Below are 18,670 nucleotides of genomic sequence, written 5' to 3'. Positions count from 1 at the left end.
GCACTACTTTGTTGATGCACGTGCGGCTACTGCGCACACAATTCACAAACACAGAAAAAAATATTTTTTTATTTGGTTTGGAGTGTACTTTGGCGGTTACAGCACCCTTTAACGGTCAAGCCAGCCGGCCCTTTACTTATGACACAGGCGCACGCTTGGCACTACTTTGTTGATGCACGTGCGGCTACTGCGCACACAATTCACAAACACAGAAAAAAAAAATTATTTGGTTTGGAGTGTACTTTGGGGGTTACAGCACCCTTTAACGGTCAAGCCAGCTGGCCCTTTACTTATGACACAGGCGCACGCTTGGCACTACTTTGTTGATGCACGTGCGGCTACTGCGCACACAATTCACAAACACAGAAAATATTTTTTTATTAGGTTTGGAGTGTACTTTGGGGGTTACAGCACCCTTTAATGGTCAAGCCAGCCGGCCCTTTACTTATGACACAGGCGCACGCTTGGCACTACTTTGTTGATGCACTTGCGGCTACTGCGCACACAATTCACAAACACAGAAAAAAAATATTTTTTTTTTGCACTTGGGGGGAGCACCCCAGATGGACAGAGCACCCCCTTGACAACACTACAGCACCCCTTTAGGAATGGGACACTGCACAGGACTTTGGAGTGGACACAGCCCCTATGGACAACTGACTGCACAACACAGTACAGCCAGCCCCTATGGACTTTGAAGTAGTGGACACAGCCCCTATGGACAACAGCAGCACAGCACAACACAGCCAGCCCCTATGGAATTTGAAGTAGTGGACACAGCCCCTATGGACAACAGCAGCACAGCGCTGCACAACACTACTCTGCACTACACTACACTACACTACACAGCCCAGCCAGCCCTAACTCCCACCCTCCCTCTTCACAGTGAGAAAATGGCACCGACGCGGGTACCTTATATAGGAGTCAAAACCTGCGAGATCCGGAAGGTGGGATGATGACGTTTTGCCTCGATTTCAGATCCGAGTCAGGCGGGAAAAGTCGAGCCTGACTCGGATCGGGGGGGCTCGGGGGGGGGTTCGGATTTCAGAAATCCGAATCCGCTCACCCCTAGTTAATACTTACCTAGGGACGATCGGGATTTCCAGTGCTGTCGGGCAGCCGATGCCAGGATCTGTTCCAGTGTCGGGCTGCCGCTGCCGGGAATCGAACCATGCAGCCAGCGGTAGCATAAGTTGAGTTGCAAAGTCAAACGAGGTATATTCGCAATTTAAAGTAAATAGTACTGCCAATGCACAAAGAGCATGCGCGGTTGAACTTTTCCATTGTCTGAGTGGCTGGAACTTGGTAAGGCCTGAGTGTCCTGCCAATGGCGTCCCTCGCCGCGGTGTCACCCGGTGCAGAGAGGAATGCTGTGCGCTGAGCGAAACCGTGCGCTGATGGAAGGGGCATGGCCTCACAGGCCGAACCCCCTGGTTATTACTGGGGAAGGGGGGTGCCGGAGGTGCGGACTGCCCTGTGTGCAGTGCCGGCTCCCTCGCAGTGTCAGGAACCAAGTGCTGCACTTAATGCTACAGTGCACCTACCGGCTCCTGTCACTGAGGGGGGAGTCTGCACCTTGGTGTCACTCATCGCCGAGTGACACCGGGGTGTGACCCGCACCCCCCCTTGTGATGACACTGGGTCCTGCTGAAGAGCATCTCATGCTGGATTTCCTTTTTCTTTAATAAATAGCAGTTTGGTGTGGGCCAGCGGTAAAACAGGTTTCAGGGAGAGGTAATGCTTAAGCTGGGTACACACTAGAGCAACGGGCATTCGTTTCGACATCGGAATGTCCTTGATCGGGGATTCCCCATACACTCTATAAGGAGTTAATGAACGACGGAATGATCACTGTTCCGTCCTTCATTAACTTACTACACATCGCTAACGATATTGCTAGGTTTGATGTCGCTAGGTTTGATGTGCAGCACATCAAACCTAGTGATAGTTGCTAGCGGCAAAGGGAGCACAGTAGGCGATTTGACATTATGAAACTGACATTGTTACGAAACGGCAAATCGGACCGGCATCATTCTAGAGTAAACTTTCATTTATTAATATACATTTATGTCAGTGATTAAAATGCAATATTTATACATCGTTGTGTGATGATTAACACAAGTACAAACATTAACATATTACATTAAATATGCGCATTTATGCATATGAAAAATAATAAATATGTTTGAAAGAACGAGTTGAGTATTGTACTTTATTCAATTAATTTATTTGAATTCTACACTGTCCAGCTGTGGTGGGACTACAAGTCCCAGCACTCCTTGTGAGCTGGATGTGCTAGGACTTGTTGTGCCACCATAGCTGCGAAGCCCCTGACAAGTCAAATGCACTGGCATAATTTCATGGGTTGGTGACTACATGTTTAATGTACTATTTGGCAGTAATTTGAAAGTTCAGTATACTATATGGCAGTCACTGTGATGCTCAATGTACTGTAAGGCAGTAACTGGGATGCTCAACGTACTCTATGATAGTCACTTGGATGGCCAATGTACTGTATGGTGGTCACTGGGATGTTCATTATACCGTATGGTGGTCACTAGGATGCTCACTGCACTGAATGGTGGTTACTGGGATGCTCAATGTACTTTACGGCGGTCTCTAGGATGCTCAATGTGTTGTATGGTGGTCTCTGGGTTTTCTTCTTACAATTGAGGATCAACTGACATACTGTAGTACACATTTTTTCATTCCTTATGTTTATTATACATTGGCGTCACTGATGTTTTTGTTTGCTTTCACACTGGACAGCACGAACCAATGCGCATTTCATTTTATTGTTTGTCAACCCCAATAAAGGAAGCAATTCATCAATATACACTTACTCAAGACCTTCTATTCACTTTAAGAATGGTAGTCAAACAGGGCATTTGAAAATAATCAAATGCATGATCATTGTCAGGTATTAAACTGTTTATATACTAGGGACTGTTGGCTAAATCATCAAGAAAGCACCCAAACATAGAATGTGTGAATGATTTATTATTATTATCCTTTATTTATATGGTGCCACGAGGTTTCCGCAGTGCTTTACAAAGTACATAAAAGGAACAGTATGAGCAAAACAAGAAAAAGTATGGTCTATAACAAGGTCTCCTCAAAGAATCACAGTTGTAATAATTAGCTCCACCTGTGCATATTTCAAAATATGTCAGTGAGTAATGAATACACCTGTGCACCTGCTGGGTGACCTGGAAAATGTGAACTGTGTGGGTTCCTGAGGACCGAGTTTAAGAACCACTAGTCAATAAACATTGCTTCTAGGCGGTCAAAATACCTAAATAAGCAGTAGAGCATTAGAACCCAAGGGTTAGGTGTCATTGTAGGCAGAGGGGAGGAGTTAATGATTGTAAAAGTGAGGGAAGGAAGCAGCATATGAGGGAAGAGGATCTTGCTCGTGAGAGCTAACAGTCTAAAGGGAAGTGGCAGACAAATAGGTGACACAGAGGGGAGAGACAATGAGCAAGGAGCATGGGTTAGGATGAGAGCTGGAAGGCTTTGATAAAGAAGTGGGTCTTGAAAGCCCATTTGAAGTTTTGTAGAGATGTGGAGAGTCTTATATGGAGAATGAGAACATTCCAGAGGTAGGGAGCAGCACAGGCAAAATCTTGGAGGCTGGAGAGGGAGGAAATAAGCAGTTGGCAGGAGAGGCGGGCAGGAATATTAAGGGAGATAAGGTCAGAGATGTAAATAGGAGAGGATTGGGTTAGTGTGATAAGTTTGAATTGGGTTCTCAAGGAGAGTAGGCCAGTGTAGGGTTGTAGGAGAGGGGAGGCAGACATAGTGCGTTTGGAGAGGAGCAGCAGCATTGAGGATAGATTGGACTGGAGAGAGGTGGGAGACAGATGGGGCCAGATAGGAGGAGGTTACAGTAGTCCAGTCTGGAGATGACCAGAGTGAATGGTGCATTACATGGAATGGGTAATGTGCATTTGAAGCTTAGAATAAACTCTTTGAATCATTACATATACTCTATTTTCTACACAGAAAATCCTATGACACTTTAAAGTTAAACAATTTAATCACATATTTTCACACTACAGGATAAATAATGAAATAACATCCATTATACAAATCATTAAAGCAGTTTTCAAACTAATAATGAAAATGTTAGTGGCTTGTATGGCATTATTAGAGATATATTTCTAGTATAATATCCTATTAAAAGGTGATAGTCCATGACATTCAATAGTCTAGTAATTACTGTAGATACAGAGCATGAATCTATTTACATATATTACATAGAAGTCTCAGGAAGCAATGGGATAAGTTACAGTAAATGTTCTTCCATTCCACAGTCATGAGCATTATGCTTTGTGAAAGCGAGTGTTAATATTAGACATGTTAAGTATAGTGACACGCCATTTATGTCAGTGGTTCCCATCCAGGGTGTCACAAAACAAAAATGTGTCACAAAAATGTAGGTGTAATTGGTGAAAAGTTCCCTCATTCAAAGTTCTCTCCAGCCTCATGCCCCTCCTGCGTCTCTCCATCCCTCAATGTTCACAGTAGCCTCATACCCCCTGTGTCTCTCCATCATCATACCCCCTGTGTACCTTCAATTCAGCTACAGCTCTCAAACAAAACAAAACATCTTTACCATTTACACCTCATCTGTGGGATTTGTTGTGGTGTTGTCCCAAAGATACCATTGCATCAAAAAAGTTTGTACCAGAATGTACAGTATAAACTAAGACCTGGAGATCTTCTTATACATCAACCCGCAAGACAAATAGGGATCTCCTCCCATACTCATACTCACTCATAATAACCATTTCCATTGCCACGTTGTGATGTTCCTGTAGCAGAGTCCCTACTACTGTACAGGATTTTTTTGGGAATATGGAGTAAAGTTAAAGAAACTCTATGGCTAAATATAAATTAATTACAGACAACAAACATTGAGCTGTACCCAGTTTTAAAGCCAATTACATTCTTCTCTTCGTATTCCAAATTATTTTCATGTTTCTTTAATCAAGTCTTTAATTATCAACCAGATCTCCATGCCCCCTTGTGTCTCTCCAGCCTCATACCCCTTGTGTCTCTCCAGTCTCCGGCCTCCTGTGTCTCTGTAGTCTCATGCTCCCCATGACTTTCCAGCCTTATGTCCCTCATGTCTCTCCAGATTTATACTCCTGCATCTCTCCAGCCTTATGACCCTGTGTCCCCCCCAGTCTCATGCCCCAGTGTCTCTCCAGTCCCAAGCCCTCATGTCTATCCAGCCTCATTCCCCCATGTCTAGCAATCTTCACCCCCCCTTTGTTTCTCCAGCCTTATGCCCCCATGTCTCTCCATCCTTATTCCTTCCCTGTGTCTCTCCAGCTTAATGCCCCAGTTTCTCTCCAGCCTCATAACCCCTGTGTCTTTCCAGCCTCATGCTCCTTGTATCTCTCCAACCTCATGACCCTATGTCTCTCCAGTCTCATGCCCCCCCATGTCTCTCTAGTCTTATGCCCATGTGTATCTCCCTAGTTCACCCCGGACCCCTCTTACCTTCTCTGTTTTCTGGCATGCAGTTGCTCCTCTGTGCGTGGCTCCTCTTCCCTTCAGCAGTGCGACATCATGATGTTACACACACTGTACTTAAAAAAAAAAAAAGAAAAACAAGGAGCCATTGTACATTAGTGTGCTTTGCTTCTTGCCTGTGCCCTGGTGAATAGTGCAGTGGCATAGACAGCAATCCAAGGCCATCCCTGTTTCCAGGCTGTATGAGTGTGCCCTTCAGTGGTTGGGGCCCCTCGGAATCACAGGGCCCAAAACAAGTGTCCTCCTTGTGACCCACTGTCACCAGCCAGGTCTGAGTAGAACCAGAGTGGGGTAAGTGGCTAAAGCACTAACAGGATAGAAACAGTCAGACGCATGGTGGTGCTCAAGTCATGCACTGGACCGTGGCTCTCTCATGCCGGGTCCAATTAGATGCTAAGTCTCCCTCTCCCACAGTACGGGCTGGTTATCTTCAGTGGGTCCTTGGCATGCAGGGCAATATCTTGAGGGACACTCCATCTGGCCGCACATGGTAACCTCTTTGAAAGCTGCAGGTCAGAACATAAGGAACAGTCTCCAATAGATCAGGTCAGACAATAGAAAATGGGGCACATTATTACAATCTACCTTGTGAAGCGTAATCCTCATCTATCAAAACTGCTGAAAAGGTCCTGATTCAGAGACGGACGCAATGGCGATAACTACGTAGGTTAAGTAATTGTTTGCCAGTGCGCATGCGTATAAGCCGCAATGTTCCGCAATTGATTTGCGATTACATTCACGCATAGGATCCGCTTGCAAAGTGAGTGACAGGTAGTCAGCATTTGAGGGTGGTAACGGGGGGTGGTCAGAAAAACTCAGGCGTGTCTGACCATTTGAATGTCATTTCATGGGCATGCACCAATTATCTATTGTGATTGCATTTGCAGCATGAGCAGGGGCACCGAGAGGGGGGGCGGGTACAAATTTCCCGGGCCCAGGCTTCTTGAGGGGCCCGGGTCCGACACCCCCCCCTCCTCCCACCCTCACAGCAGCCCAGCACACAGCGTGTGTTGAGCTGCAGTGGGAGACTACTCGTGGTTGCTGAGCAGCAGCCACAGCAGTCTCCTATGCCTGTGGGGGGGAGCGATCACACTGATCGCCCCCCACCTGGCTTTGTGCCGGGCTGTGGGGGCTCAGAGCGCCCCCCTCACCAGTGCAAAGCGGCACTGAAAATGTTTTTATTTATTTTTTCCCGAAGGGGGTGTGGCCACGCCGCCCGCAATTAGGCCACGCCCCCTGTTACCCGGGCCACGGCGGGCCTGAGCATGAGATCTCTCAGCGTGCGAGGAGAGCTGCAGTGTTTGCAAGGGCAAGATGGCTGCTTGATGTGAGTCAATGTTACTGATATTTACCCACATAAGTGATGTCGTTCGCAGATGAGAAGGCAGCTGTGGGAGCGTCTCTGTGCTTGGGTGACCTTTGCAACCATTAGCATGTTTTCACAGCTGCGTTCCAGATGAAATTGCAGCTGCGATCACATTAATGTCCATCTCTGACATTACCACAGTCCATAGATATTTGGTTATGTTGTTGGAGGAGCATCGGTAGAAGTATTGGACAGTGGGCCTGATTCAGACCCGGTCGCAAGCGCTGAGCGCTCGCAACCGGGTCGATGGTGGCCCAGAGCGCATGCGCACGATGGAGCCGGCTCCGTCGTGCGCATGCTCGAGACCCGGATAGCGAGGTTGGAGAACTTTCGGCTGTTTGAGCCGAAAGCTCTCTGGGGCTTGCGGCCACGAGACCCTACCACAAGGGTCTCGTCGCAAGTCCGATGGTCACGATGGTCTTGACCATCGCGACCATCATCCTCGCCGCTCGCTATAGCTGTGGGTGGTCACACACAGCTATGCGAGCGGCCAGGAGGCCGTTTTAAAAAAAAAAAAGACCGGCCCTGATTCAGAGTGAGCGCTCTGTCAGAGCGTCCGGCTCTGAATTAGGGCCAGAATGCTTTGTAGTGTGAACACTACCAGGTTTGCCGACATTGGGCCTGATTCAGCAAGGATCTCTATTGAGATCACAATAGCGATTACGCCCGCAGTCTCACTGCGAACATATGCTAATGATTGCAATCTCAATGCCATACGCAGCCTAACATGAGGACGCCCACCTTACCTTACACACATTCGTAAATCGTGAGATTGCGTGCGTAATGGCAATAGTGATTCTTGCTGCATCTGGCCTATAGTACCATCACGTCGCAAAAATATTAGGATGAAAATGAAACCAAATGAGCAGTTTTGTTGGGATAAAACATGATTGTTAGTATGTACAGTACCAGGGGCGTTTCTAGAGAGGAGGGGGCCCATGTGCAGTTTCCGACACGTGCCCCCTCCTCTCTGCCCAGCTGCCGGCAGCGCACTGAGCTGAGCGCCGGAGTTATAGACTCTGGGCACTAGAGTGCGCCCAGAGTCTATAGTGTATGCACAGGTCAACGGGAAAATGGCTGCGGCAGCCATTTTCCCTGTACTGCACATGTGCAAACAACAGAAAAATGGCCGCCGCAGCCATTTTCCAGTCGTTTTACAGCGTCGGATGCCCGCACCGACGTGGGACTTCAGAGAGGTAAGTAATATTATGGGTGCAGGGTGTGCGGTGCAGGGCCCCCCTGGACCCAGGTGAATGTGTTCCCCGCACACTCTGCACCCATTATAGATACGCCCCTGTACAGTACACATACTGTACAATGCAGTATCTCAACAACAGGTCGTAAATCTTATTATCTGTAAGACGAGAGATGTCCATCATTTGTTAGCTACATGTAATAGAGGGCAGTATTTACTGGGAATGCGAAAATAAAAAATAAATATATGTACCCCTTGCTTTGCAACAAGGTTTATCCAGTTGCATAGTTGCTCCTTGTTTTCCTTTGTTACTAGCTCTGATCAAGCACAGCTGAAGAGGTATATTTGAGATCAAGACTGAAGCCCCAGCCAGGGCTGTAACTAGTAGAGATCATACATGCCTACTCTCCCGGAAGTCGTGGGAGGCTCCCAATTTTTCAGGTAACCAGCATTACTAGTGATGTGGGCAGAATGGGGAGAATTTTCGCGGAGATCAGGGGCTCCCGAGTGGGGGCGGGGCTTAATGTCACGATTCTACAAGTATTGCATCTTTTGGCCCTGCTCCAATTTTAAATATGCACTATTCGCGGACATTTACCCAGGGCCGGCCTGAGCCTAATATTTTTGGTAAGTGAAGATACATTTTGGCGCCCCCTGGCGGAATTTTCACACGCTGAAGGTGCGTGCACCCGACAAACGAAAGCCATAATCACGAGCGCCGCCCAGTAATTTCAATCATGCTGGGTGCATGCCCAGTGCTCTTGGAGTCAATAGATACTGCATGCATGCGCATGGCATCTATTCACCATTTCCCGCCCCTATCTGGGACACTTTGTCGCCAAAATAGGGATGGTTGGGAGGCATGCTAAAGGAAAAGTCTCAAAAGAAAGGTGTGGTCACACAATAGTATTCCCAATTCAAACTACACCACGCAGTAGCACAATCTTATTCACATTACACCGCACAGTGGTGTCCCTTATTTATGTTCTGACACACAGTAGTGCCCCTTTTACACAATGCCAAAATTAGTGCCCCTTATACAAAATGCCCTCAGTAGTAGTGCCCCTAATACAATGCCCACAGTAGTAGTGACCCTTGTACAATGCCTACAGCAGTAGTGGCACTTACACATAATGCCCACAGCAGAAGGTACCTCTACTGCAGTGGCCCCAGTAGTAATGCCCCCTGTAGTAGTGCCCCCTGTAATAGTTCCCCCAAAAGTAATTGTATTAGTGCCCCCCGTGTGAAGGGCCCCCTGTAGTAAGCCCCCAATAGTAAGCCCTCTGTAATAGTGCCCCCTGTAAGAGTGTCCCCAGTAGTAATGCCCCAAGTAGTTAGCCTCCAGTAGTAGTGCCCTTAATAGTAATTCCCCTGTAATAATGCCCCCAGTAGTACTGCCTCTATAACATTGCCCCCAGTAGTAGTGCCCCCAACAGTAATTTCCCTGTAATAATGCCCCCAGTAGTGGTGCCCCTGTAAAATTGCCCCCAGTAGTAGTGCCCCAAATAGTAATGCCCCTGTAAAATTGCCCCCAGTAGTAATTCCCCCTGTAAAAGTGCCCCCAGTAGTAAGCCCCTGTAATAGTACCCCCTGTAAGAGTGCCCCCAGTAGTAATGCACCTGTAATAATGCCACAAATAGTTAGCCCCCAGTAGTAGTGCCCCCTATAGCAATGCCCCTGTAATAATGCCCCCAGTAATAGTGCCCCTGTAAAATTACCCCCAGTAATAATGCCCCCTGTAAATGTGCCCCAGTAGTAAGGCCCCTGTAATAGTGCCCCTCTAAAATTGCCCCCAGTAGTAATGTCCCTAGTAGTAAGGCCCCTGCAATAGTGCCCTTGTAACGCGCACACACACAAAAAAAAAACAGAATACTTACCTTAAGCCCCGATCCTGCGCTGCCATCTGCCGCACCTCAGAACTATGGGAGAGACGTCATGACGTCTCTCCCATAGTGCCCGTGCGGGGAGCCGGAAGCCGGAGCTCAGGAGCGAGCTTCGGCTGCCGCTGCGGGGAGCTGGGCACCTGCTGGTAAAATCTCAGAGGGCGCCTGGCAAATAGAGCCTCCCTGCAGCAGCCAGGGGGAGGAGTGTGGCGGCCGGGTTGCTGCGGGAAGGTATGTGTCTGCTTGACGGTGCGCAAATCAAAACGCCCTCTGCTGCCTGGCGCTCTACCCACATGCGTAGTCAGGAGCGAGCTTCGGCTGCCGCTGCGGGGAGCTGGGCACCTGCTGGTAAAATCTCAGAGGGCGCCTGGCTAATAGAGCCTCCCTGCGGCAGCCAGGGGGAGGAGTGTGGCGGCCGGGTTGCTGCGGGAAGGTGTGTGTCTGCTTGACGGTGCGCAAATCAAAACACCCTCTGCTGCCTGGCGCTCTACCCACATGCGTAGTCGGCATAACGGGCCGACCGGCCCTGCATTTACCATGAGCGGCGGGGCTTAATGTTGCAAACCGTCAGGACACCCCCATCACCGCCCACCTGCCAAGAAAAATGAAAAGTAGGCAAGTATAATAGAGATGTATGCTGACCCCCATGTTTTTGTTTTGAATCCAGATTCATCTTTGTGTTTTGGTTTTGCAAAACCAATAAAGATGAGCGGGCCCAGTTCCCTTAGAACCGGACCCACCCGAGTCAAACCGAGTGCAGCTCGGATCTCTCAGCCTGCCCCGGATCCCTGACCCGAGGCAAAACCTCGCTACCCCTGTCGAGTTGCAAGGTTTTGTTTTCAGCGGGCTTAACGCTGATTGGCTGAGAGAGCCATCTGTCACGGCTCTCAGCCAATCAGCGTTAAGCCCATTGAAAACACTACGAAGGAGGAAAATAAGATGGCACCCGCCATCCCCCGCCACCTGATACCGCCGGCACCCCCTGCTGCTATCACCACCGGCACCCCTACTGGCAGCATCCCCTGCTGCCGACACTCCTGCACTGCTGCCCAACATACTGAGGACACCATTAACGACCCCCACACTGCTGACACTCCCACAGTGAGGACACCACCAGCACCCCTGCACTGCCGACACAGTCAGCAAACCTGCACTGAGGACACTGCTGGCACACCCGCTCTGCCGACACCGCTGGCACCTTGCATTGAGAACACCCCTGCACTCAGTGCCAGATTAATGTCTACATGGGCCTGGAGCTGAAATTCATGAAGGGCCCATTGTGTGCCATTCCAGGTGGTGTGACAAGTGCTGAGACAATGGGATTAGTGATGTGGGAGGCCTGGCCAGTGTGGTGTGGGTGTAGTCTACCTAGGGGGGGTCCTGTGCCATTGATGTGGCTATCTGCATGTAGGACATAGCTAGCACCTACCTTCAACACCTTTATAGTGGAGCTATGGGCCTGATTCAGAGTAATACAGAATGCCAATATTTTTGCAGTTGAGAGATTATTGGTAAGCTGCGTATGCATCACAGTATATTACCATAGTTACATGCAGCAACTTTTTACTGGCAGTGTGATTAACAGTCGGGGAGTGTTTGGGGGAGATAATGGGGAGTTGAGGCAAATACCACAGGAGTGCGCGACCATTTCGGTGGCGTGTCACATCCTGCACCTGCAATCCTGTACCCAGGAAACATGGCTCTTGCTTCTCAGTTCCCACATCCATTCTGCACGGCCAAAACTCCAGCACATGTACTATTCTAATATTTGTCACAGCATGTAGTGGTGCAAGTAAGGTGGTATGGCGTACCATTTAGAGATAAGCAGCCGGTATGTGGTACCCCCTACAACCTTACCGCCGGCACCATCAGCTGCGCTGCTGAGTGAGTCACAGCACTCTGCAGTGAGACGGACCCTAGGCAATCAGTGACAAGGTGCAGCCCACCAGATCCCAGAGTGCTGGACATGCCCCCAGAGAAACAGGGGCATATCGTGCGGACACAGCTATGTTTCGAGTGGCCCCACCCCTCATGATGTGTGGCCAAGCCCATTTTTTGTGCACGCACCTTCGCCACACGCACAGGGTGCAACTAATAAATTGAAACTACCCGTACCACTATCTATCGTCTATCCTATCTATATATCTTTCCAAGTTCTGCACTCCCATCTCATTTCCGGGACAAAAGCTGAGGTACTCCTCTAAGGTGTATTGAAAGATAACCCATACATATAGTAATAGTTCCAAAATGAGGATGGAAAGCCCTCACCAGACCTGAAATAAATCAGTACATCAGTATTTATTAGACCAAATCCATACCATCTCTGGTCGTCAATGTTTTGGACCTTCAAGAACTTTTGTTGAGACTCTACAGGTGAAGCACTTAACAAATACACAGCATATCAGGCAGAGATTACAACACTTACCCTGGGCCCTATATTTATACCCGTGAAGATGTAGACAAAAATCGCTCCAAACAAATTGCGTTTTAGCGTGGAATGCATACCAGAAGTGACATCATAACCTCCATTTTATTCAGTTAGGTGCGAAAAGTCCCGTACTTTTCGCATGCCGGACTTTTCGCCAACATCGCTGGTTTTCCATGCCCGTATTCAATTAGAAATCGGCTAAAACGTACCCGGCGAATTCGGACCTGGCGAAAAGTGCTGACACACCCCAAAATCAGCCTGACACCCCCAAAAGATGCACCCGAATAGGCCTGCTGAAACTATTTGGGGTACTTAAATGCTCTCAATAGCTGCTATTTAGCGTCTTTGCAGAAGTGGTGAAGAATAGCATTTAGCAGTTTTTTTGCAGAAAATAAGTAGTCCCAGCAAATTTGGGGTATACATGAAAATGGGTGCTAGCATATTTTGAAGTTGCTAAAGTGAAGTTAAAGCACCAAGCACTTGCAAACTTAAAAACACCTGCCCCATACCTGGGGCCCCCTCTAGAGTCTATTTCGCTAGTTTTTAAGTTTGTCCCCCAACTTTGGTCTTTTTCGCCCCCAAAATGAAAGTGCTTTTTTGAGGTGTTAAGTATTTTTTAAACTTTTTTTGATGCAGTTTACCTTTGGGGGGCTGTCCCAAGGGTGCTGGATGGTTTCCAGACATTTGCAACCCAAAACCCCAATTCTGCACTTTTTTTCGACACCTATTCATAGGTGAAACTTTTTCGCCTGGTCCATTGCATTGACTTCCCGCACCGGCGAAAAGTCTCTGGAATTGAATACGGGGAAAAGTTTTCACATGGCGAAATGATGTAACCGGCGAAAACTTTTCAGCAGAAACTGACTTTTCGCACCTGTTTGAATATGCCCCAAAGTCTGCAAATAAGCTATCAAATATGGAATTGTGTTAACATGTGAATGTATGCATAGCTATTACTTGGAAATTATATATATATATATATATATATATATATATATATATATAAAATGGATGGTACTCAAGAGACTAATGATGAAAGCAAAAATATGACCATGACACTTGATAAAAGGGAGAGGTCCCTGAAACGTTGATTATATGCCGACTGGTGTCATGGTCATATTTTTGCTTTCATCATTAGTCTCTTGAGTGCCGTCCATTTTGCTGTTATTTATGGATTTTCATAGGTCAGGCACCAGAGCAGTTGTTTGGGTAAAGGAGTGCCGGTGACTTTGGACTATTTTATATATATATATATATATATATATATATTTACATTTATACACATACCTTACCTCCTTTCCTAGGCAGCTCAGCATCTGCACTCGCAGCACTGACTCTTGTTATGATTTCAGTGCCCGGCTGCCAACAGCTAAGAGAGGGGTGATTGAGTGTGCACTGGCCGGGGCTTCAGAAGATAAAACAGGAAACGGAGCTTCAGATGACCGGGGAACACATGGACAGCTACCTGTGGATGATCCAGGGGGCGGAGCTAAACATGTCTGGAGGCAGAGCATCGGCCAGTATGTAGGCAGGGCTTCATGCCGGATGGGGCGGAGCTAAACATGTCTAGAGACAGAGGATCAGCCAGTATGTAGGCGGGGCTTCATGTCGGAGGGGGCAGAGCTACGGGCTGCCCGCGAGCGGCAGGGCTTCAGACACTGACAGTGGTTGGGTAGAGTAAATAGGCAATTCTTCAGGCGGCCGGGACTCAGGTGATTACAGGATTTTTTTTTCCTGTTAGCACTGTACTGTAGTCATCCTATGGGCCTATTTTCATGGGTGGCCTGGAGCTGTAGCTCCATCCGCCCCATTGATAATCCGGCCCTGCCTGCACTGCCGACACAGTCAGCAACCTGCAATGAGGACACCGCAGGATCCCTTCACTGAGAACACTGCCAGCACTGCAATTCTATGTACTGATGACACCGCCAGCAACCCCCGCACTACCGACACAGTCAGCAAACCTGCAATGAGGAGACCGCGGACACCCCCGCACTGCCGACACATCCAACAAATCTGCACTAAGACACCGCTGGCACCCCCGCACTGCCGACACAGCCAGCAAACCTGCATTAAAGACACCGCTGGCACCCCTGCACTGCCGACACAGCCAGCAAACCTGCACTAACACACCACTGCACCCCTGCACTGCTGACAGAGCCAGCAAACCTGCACTAAAGACACCGCTGGCACCCCCACACTGCCGACATCATTGATACCCTTCACTGAGGACACTGCCAGTACCGCAGCACTGGCATTCCATGTACTGAGGACACAGTCAGCAACCCTGCTCTGCCGACATTGCTGTCACAGTAAGTGCACTGTTGGTGTATCCAACCCACACTGTATAACACACTGTATCCATGTTGGATTTAGAAACTGAACTGCCACATGTTATGACGCCCACTGTGTCGCTTAGTTAGCCAGCTAGCTGGATGCAACCTTTTGGCCTTAACTAGATTAAGCAAATAATATTGTTAGGTGGCCAAAATTGATTGGAAATTACTGGAAATAAATGTTATTGAGGTTAATTTTACTGTAGGAACAAAAACAGGTCCAATTTATGTGATTTTAGCTGTCTGTATGATTTTTTAAGAATAAATCCAGATCCAAAACCAAAACACGTTGAAAACAAAACACGGAGGTGAGGTTTTGGCAAAACCTATCCAGATCCAAAATCAGGGTAGATCCAGATCCAAAACCAAAACACGGGAGTCGGGCCACATCTCTAAAAAAAACCCTCACGTGTTTTGGTTTTGGTCTTGGATCTGTATTTTTTTAACTATAAATTAAGACTAAACAGCTAAAATTTGTTTGGCCATGTTTGGCCATGTTTACATGCTATCCAAAACCCAGGTTCGGGTTAAAATCCGAGTTACGAACTGTGGGACGATCCGAACCAGGGCTAGGTTCGACTCAGTACCCCAAACTGGTTCTTAACTCCAACTCGATTCGACTCGGAAACCCCTAAATTCGATTGTTGTCAGTTCCCAGGGAACCGAACCCGCACATCTCTTTTAACCATACTTACCTACTCTCCCAATTTGGCCGGGAACCCCTGGAAAATCGGGTTGCGCTCCAGGCCTCCCGGAAAAGTAGGGAAGCCTCCCGACCGGCTGACGCCCCCCCCCCTCGGGCGGCCCGCCCGTCCCTTTTGCTGGGTAATATCCCCGGCCACGCCCTCCTACTTGGCCGACCTGGCTGCCCCCTTCTGGAGGGACTGCCAGAATGTCGGCAAGCATGTTTTACTTTTAACTAGATGTTTGCAAGTTGCTCGGGGTGCAAGGCCAAGGGGTCGGCACTGTTGCTGCCCTTAGGACACACCCAGTGCTCACATTCCTAATACCAGCTGGCAGCCGCATCTTCCATGACATTATGACACCACATGTGCTGGAGTAGGGCAGCCGGGCTGCCCTGAGGTGCTTTAGAGCCTTGCTACAGCATTGGCCCCAGTCTAAACTATCTTCTGCAATACAGCATCTGCATAATCCACCTTAGGCTGGGTACACACGTAAAGATTTTCTGTCCAACCATCCAACCAGGGCTGCCAAGAGAAATCCTAGGCCTCAGTACAGTAACTTCCCAGGACCCCCCCATGAGGTGTGGTCACATCATGTTAGGGGCAAGGCTGCATATATATATATATATATTAGGGGTGTGCACCGGCCACTTTTCGTGTTTTGTGTTTTGGTTTTGGATCTGGATCTTTCTTCGTGTTTTGGATCTGGATTGGTTTTGCCAAAACCACCCTTCCGTGTTTTGGGTTCTGGGTTTTGTGTTTTGGATCTGTATTTTTTTTTAAAAAAGCATAAAAACAGCTAAAATCACAGAATTTGTAGGTTTTTCTGCTCCTATGCTATTATTAACCTCAATTTCCACTCATTTCCAGTCTATTCTGAACACCTCACACCTCACAATAGTGTTTTTATGTCCAAAAGGTTGCACTGAGGTAGCTGGATGACTATGCTAAGCGACACGAGTGGGCGGCACAAACACGTGACCCATCTAGGAGTGACACTGCAGTGGCAGACAGGATGGCAGTTTGAAAAACTAGGCCCCAAACTGTACATAATGCAAAGAAAAAAAAGAGGTGCAAGATGGAATTGTCCTTGGGCCCTCCCACCCACCCTTATGTTGTATAAACAGGACATGCACACTTTAACAAATCAATCATTTCAGCGCCAGGGTCTGCCACACAACTGTGGCTGAAATGATTGGTTCGTTTGGGCCCCCACAAAACAAGCTGGCAATTAATGTGTCCCTGCACAAACTGGCTCTACGGAGGCAAGATGTCATCCTCATCCTCCTCATCCACCGATTCCTCACCCTCTTCAGTGTGTACATCCTCATCCTCACAAAGTATTAACTCGTCCCCACTTGAATCCACCACCACAGGTCCCTCTGTACCTTCTGGAGGCTGGTCTCCCTGGAAGAGCTGATAATTCATTTTGATGAACATCATCTTCTCCACATTCTGTGGAAGCAACCTCCTACGCCTTTCGCTGACAAGGTTCCCTGCTGCACTAAACACTCTTTCGGAGTACACACTGGAGGGGGGGCAACTCAGGTAAAATAGAGCCAGTTTGTAGAGAGGCCTCCAAATTGCCTCTTTTTCCTGCCAGTACAGGTATGGACTGTCTGACATGCCTACTTGGATGCTGTCACCGATGTAATCCTCCACCATTCTGTCAATGGTGACAGTATCATATGCAGTGACAGTAGACATGTCAGAAATTGTTGCCAGGTCCTTCAGTCCAGACCAGATGTCCAAACTTGGTCCTGCCTGCCCTGCATCACCGCCAGCGGGTTGCTTAGGATACCTAAGTTTTTTCCTGGCAGCCCCAGTTGCGGGAGAAAATGAAGAAGGAGCCGTTGACGTGTCACGTTCCGCTTCAGCTGACAGTGTGTTCACCAGCAGGTCTTTGCACCTCTGCAGGCTTGTGTCGGCCGGAAAGAGAGACACCACATAGGCTTTAAACCTAGGATCGAGCACGGTGGCCAAAATGTAGTGGTCTGATTTCAACAGATTGACCACCCTGGAATCCTGGCAAAGCGAATGAAGGGCTTCATCCACAAGTCCCACATGCCAAGCGGAATCGCTCCGTCTTAGCTCCTCCTTCACTTTCTCCAGCTGCTTCTGCAAAAGCCTGATGAGGGGAATGACCTGACTCAAGCTGGCAGTGTCTGAACTGACTTCACGTGTGGCAAGTTCGAAGGGCTGGAGAACCTTGCACAACACGGAAATCATTCTCCACTGCGCTTGAGTCAGGTGCATACCCCCTCCTTTGCCTATGTCATAGGTGGATGTATAGGCTTGTATGGCCTTTTGCTGCTCCTCCATCCTCTGAAGCATATAGAGGGTTGAGTTCCACCGCGTCACAACTTCTTGCTTCAGGTGATGGCGGGGCAGGTTCAAGAGTGTTTGCTGGCGCTCCAGTCTTCGGCAAGCAGTCGCTGAATGGCGAAAGTGGCCAGAAATTTTTCGGGCCACCCAAAGCGTCTCCTGCACGCCCCTGTCGCTTTTCAGAAAATTCTGCACCACCAAGTTTATTGTGTGAGCAAAACATGGGACGTGCTGGAATTTGCCCAGATGTAATGCCCGCACAATATTGGTGGCGTTGTCAGATATCACAAATCCCCAGGAGAGTCTAAGTGGGGTAAGCCACTGGGCGATGATTTCCCTCAGTTTCTCTAAGAGGTTGTCGGCGGTGTGCCTCTTACTGAAACCGGTGATACACAGCGTAGCCTGCCTTGTAACGAGCTGGCGTTTCTGAGATGCTGCTACTGGTGACGCTGCTGCTGTTGCTGCGTAAGGTGATACATCTACCCAGTGGGCTGTCACAGTCATATAGTCCTTAGTCTGCCCTGTTCCACTTGTCCACATGTCCGTGGTTAAGTGGACATTGTGTACAATGGCATTTTTCAGGACACTGAGGACACTTTTTCTGACGTTTCTGTACAGTCTCGGTATCGCCTGCCTAGTGAAGTGGAATCTAGACGGGATTTGGAACCGGGGACACACTACCTCCATCAATTGTCTAAATCCCACTGCACTAATGGCGGATACCGGACGCATGTCTAACACCAACATAGCAGTCAAGGCCTCAGTTATACGTTTTGCTTCAGGATGACTGCTGTCGTACTTCATCCTCCTCGCTAAGGACTGTTGGAGGGTCAATTGTTTAGTAAAAGTAGTGGTGTTCCTACTTCCTCTCTGGGATGATGAATGACTCCCAGCAACAGTAGCAGCGGCA

This window comes from Taudactylus pleione, unplaced genomic scaffold, assembly GCF_031769625.1.
Source record: "Taudactylus pleione unplaced genomic scaffold, aTauple2 ptg000206l, whole genome shotgun sequence".
Taxonomy (NCBI): Eukaryota; Metazoa; Chordata; class Amphibia; order Anura; family Myobatrachidae; genus Taudactylus; species Taudactylus pleione.
This window is presented reverse-complemented; position numbering follows the sequence as displayed.